The sequence below is a fragment of the Lipotes vexillifer genome, unplaced genomic scaffold (genome assembly GCF_000442215.2).
Source record: "Lipotes vexillifer unplaced genomic scaffold, Lipotes_vexillifer_v1.1 scaffold327, whole genome shotgun sequence".
Lineage (NCBI taxonomy): Eukaryota > Metazoa > Chordata > Mammalia > Artiodactyla > Lipotidae > Lipotes > Lipotes vexillifer.
In genome coordinates this window covers 2,530,338-2,535,258 of record NW_006771143.1, presented here as the reverse complement: position 1 = coordinate 2,535,258, position 4,921 = coordinate 2,530,338, and positions in this window count along the sequence as shown.

Genomic DNA, 4,921 nt, shown 5'->3' with positions numbered 1-4,921 from the left:
CGCGGAGCACAGGCTCCGGACGCGCAGGCCCAGCGGCCACGGCCCACAGGCCCAGCCGCTCCGCGGCACGCGGGATCCTCCCAGACCGGGGCACAAACCCGAGTCCCCTGCATCGGCAGGCGGACTCCCAACCGCTGCGCCACCAGGGAAGCCCCTAGATCTTATTTTGGTGTCTTTGCTGATGTTATTCTTTTTCCTTCCCAACACCATCTCTGTCCTTCAGTTTTTTTAAGTCATACTGTGTCTTCCAGATTAGCTCAGATGTCTCTACCTCAAAGACAAGATGCCCCATACCCTGATCAGATCTGGAGTGCATGTCTCTCCTCTGTGACATGAATTTAATCATATATATACTGATTGAAAGTTTACAAGACTGTCTCTAATAGATTTTGAATTTCGTGGTACCAAGACAACGCTTTTTACCTTTGAACACTTTACCCTAAGTTCTGTGTTTGGCACATGTTTTAGTTTTCTATGGCTACAATAACAGAGTACCACAAACTGGGTGGCTTAAATAACAGAAATTTATTGTTTCACAGTTCTGGAGACCAGAAGTCCAAAATCAAAGTGTTAGCAGGGTTGGTTCATTCTGAAGGCTGTGAAAGAAGGATCTGTTCCAGGTCTTTCTCCTTGGCTTGTAGATGGCCATCTTCATGTTCACATAATATTCTTCCTGTATGAATTATTCTGTTTTCTAATTTCCCCTGTTTATAAGGAAACCTGTAGAATCAGTTAGAGCCCACCCTAATTACCTCCTTTTCACTTAATAAAGACCTTATCTCCAAGTAAAGTCACATTCTGAAGAACTGAGGGTTAAGACTTCAACACATGAATTCTGGAAGGACACAGTTCAGTCCATAACAGCATATAATAGGTATTCAATTATTGCATGTGGAATAACTGATTGATTGAGGGAATGAAGAATTTGTATCACCTTTGTGGACAGAGTAGAGTTTACAATTGACCAGTAAGCTGTATTTGTGACAAATTGACTCATCTTTCAGTTTATACATAAAAGTTCTAGACAATATATGAATTGACAAAAATATTAGAAAAATGATATACATATTTAAACCCCCATAATGATAAATATAATTTTTAAACTTAAATTTATATATATGACAAAAATTTTATTTGTAACACTTTAATTAAATTCACCATTCTGAGACATGTTTAAAAATAATCTGTAATTCCCAAAGTATTTTTTTTTATTTATTTATATTTTTTCAGTTAGAAGATTTTATTTTATTTTTTTTAAGTTCCACTTTACAGATAAAGTTTTTCTTTTTTTTTTTTTTACATCTTTATTGGAGTATAATTGCTTTACAATGGTGTGTTAGTTTCTGCTTTATAACAAAGTGAATCAGTTATACATATACATACGTTCCCATATCTCTTCCCTCTTGCGTCTCCCTCCCTCCCACCCTCCCTATCCCACCCCTCCAGGCAGTCACAAAGCACCAAGTTGATCTCCCTGTGCTATGCAGCTGCTTTCCACTAGCTATTTAAGTCCATTCTCTAGTAGGTCTGTGTCTTTATTCCTGTCTTACCCCTAGGTTCTTCATGACATTTGTTTTCCTTAAATTCCATATATATGTGTTAGCATACGGTATTTGTCTCTCTCTTTATGACTTACTTCACTCTGTATGACAGACTCTAGGTCTATCCACCTCATTACAAATAGCTCAATTTCGTTACTTTTTATGGCTGAGTAATATTCCATTGTATATATGTGCCACATCTTCTTTATCCATTCATCTGATGATGGACACTTCGGTTGTTTCCATCTCCAGGCGATTGTAAATAGATTTGCAGTGAACATTTTGGTACATGACTCTTTTTGAATTATGGTTTTCTCAGGGTATATGCCCAGTAGTGGGATCGCTGGGTCATATGGTAGTTCTATTTGTAGTTTTTTAAGGAACCTCCATACTGTTCTCCGTAGTGGCTGAACCAATTCACATTCCCACCAGCAGTGCAAGAGTGTTCCCTTTTCTCCACACCCGCTCCAGCATTTATTCTTTCTAGATTTTTTGGTGATGGCCATTCTGACTGGTGTGAGATGATATCTCATTGTAGTTTTGATTTGCATTTCTCTGATGATTAATGATGTTGAGCATTCTTTCATGTGTTTGTTGGCTGTCTGTATATCTTCTTTGGAGAAATGTCTATTTAGGTCTTCTGCCCATTTTTGGATTGGGTTGTTCATTTTTTTGTTATTGAGCTGCATGAGCTGCTTATAAATTTTGGAGATTAATCCTTTGTCAGCTGCTTCATTTGCAAATATTTTCTCCCATTCTGAGGGTTATCTTTTGGTTTTGTTTATGGTTTCCTTTGCTGTGCAAAAGCTTTGAAGTTTTGTTAGGTCCCATTTGTTTATTTTTGTTTTTATTTCCATTTCTCTAGGAGGTGGGTCAAAAAGGATCTTGCTGTAATTTATGTCATAGTGTTCTGCCTGTTTTCCTCTAAGAGTTTGATAGTTTCTGGCCTTACATTTAGGTCTTTAATCCATTTTGAGCTTATTTTTGTGTATGGTGTTAGGGAGTGATTTAATCTCATACTTTTACATGTACTTGTCCAGTCCAAAGTATTTATTTTTTACTAAATGCATTTCTCTAAACATTCAAAAACAAATGAGTTTTAAAATACAAAAGTTTGAATTTAGTCACTAGAGGGAGCTATATGTCACTGTACATAGTAACTTAAAGAGCAGATGATAATATTTTCTAAATTATAAACATTGATAGAAACTAAATTTATAAAGTGAGAAAATCAGGAATAGAGGCACAGTAAGACTAACTCAGATTTTAACAGTCACCTAATTGGTATTTATAGAACATTCTCCCAACAGCAGCAGAGTAATATTCTAGGCATTTTCTAGGCCATTAAATGTCTCAAAAATATGCAAAATAATTCAAGACATACCAAGTATATTCCCTGACCACAGTGAAATTATATCAATAACAGAAAGATTCCTGAAAAAGTTCTTAAATATTTGGAAACTAAATACTCATCAAAATAACTCATGGATCAAAAAAGAAATCAAAAAGGAAATTGAAAGATATTTTGAAGTGAATGAAAAGGAAAACACTACCTATCAGAATTTGTGGGGTGCTGATAAAGAAGTACTTAGAGAGAAATGTATAGAATTAAAAACCTTTATTAAAAAGAAGAATAAGTTTCTCAAATCGATGAATTCAGCTTCTATCTTATGAAACTAGAAAAATAGAAAAGCAAATTAAACCAAAGTAAGTCAGAAAAAAATGAAATTATACTATAAAGGTCAGATTGAAATCTAAGAAAAATTAAAGCAATAAAGAAAATCAATGAGGGGCTTCCCTGGCAGTCCAGTGGTTAAGACTCTGTGCTTCCAGTGCAGGGGGTACAGGTTCAATCCCTGGTCAGGGAACTAAGATCCCACATGCCACACAGCCAAAAATAAAAAATAAAAAATGAATAAAAAATAAATAGGATCCAGTCAGGAGACAGAAACTTCACCAGTTATTTGAACCGAGCAAATATAATAGAAAAAATTAAGAAAAAAAAAAAAAAAGAAAGTCAGTGAAATCTAAAGCTCGTTCTTTGAGAGATCAGTAAACTTGATAAAACTCTAATTAGACTGATGGATGAGCAGAAAAGAGAAGAGGAAAGACACGAAAGACCAAGACAGGGATGGGAGTGATGACATCACTACAGACTCTACAGAGCTGCTGTTAAGCTATAGCTGGGAATCCAGTTTTTCTAACCAACAGATTAAGAAAAAGAATATCTGGCAACTGGACTTTCCATTCCTGACCTCCATAGGCAAGGTTTGAGGCTCTCTCTTTGGGACCTCTATAGCGTTTTTCTACCTACTCCATTGTATTCTAAATTATCTCTACATGTATCTGACTCCCATCCTAGACAAAGAGCTTCTGCAGGCAGATGCTGAACAAATACTTGAAAATATGAAGGTTTAAAATACTCTAGATTGTATGAGGCATAACGCAGAATAAAAATGAATACTAGCAGAGTCAGCAAGTCCACTCTGGGTGAGTTCTTGTGGGTACAGGCTGATAGCTCCTCTGGAAGAAAAGACCCTTCAGACATAGCAGAAGGGAGCAGCTGTATCTCTTTCTTACCTGTCACCTCTAATTTGTTTTTTTCTGCCAATTCATGAGATTGAGCATCTTTTAATATGTTTTGGCCACCTGTATTTCCTCTTTGAGGGATTGTATTTTTATATTTTTTGCCCATTTTGAAATTACTTTTTATTGTTTTTTGCTTCAAAAATTCATAGAAATATATTGTATAATTTGAATTTTAATCCTTTGAGTATGAATTGCAAATATTTTTACCAAGATAACATTTATCCTTTACTATTTTTATAGTTCCTTTTGCTGTTATATATTTTTGTTACTCAAGATTTGTGTTTCATTTTTCTGAGTTTCCTACCTAATGAAAGAAAAAGCACACCAAATTTGAAATATACAATCTACTAAATTTTCTTCTAACATTTTATTGTTTTGTACTGTAGGCCTATATTCTTAATCCATCTGAAATATATTTTTGTATATGATATGAGACAGAATCTACCTTTATTTTTCCCAGATTAAATGCTAGTTATACCACCATCTTTATTAAATAAACCATCATATTTCCTTCCTGCAGTATTGAAATGCCAACTTTTGCTATATACTGAGTTTTCATCATATTTAGGAAAATATTTTAGGACTCCATTTTTTCACCAGTATTTTTGGTTATTCCAGTCCTGATACCATGCTGCTAAGTCTACAGTGAATTTTCAGTGTGTTAATACTTAACAAGTTCCTAATTTTTAAATTCATTTTATTGGTTATTTTAGATTTCCTGCGTATAGAATTACATCATCAGCAAATAAAAATTTTGCTTCTTTTGCAGTATTTAAAACTTTTTTCTTATT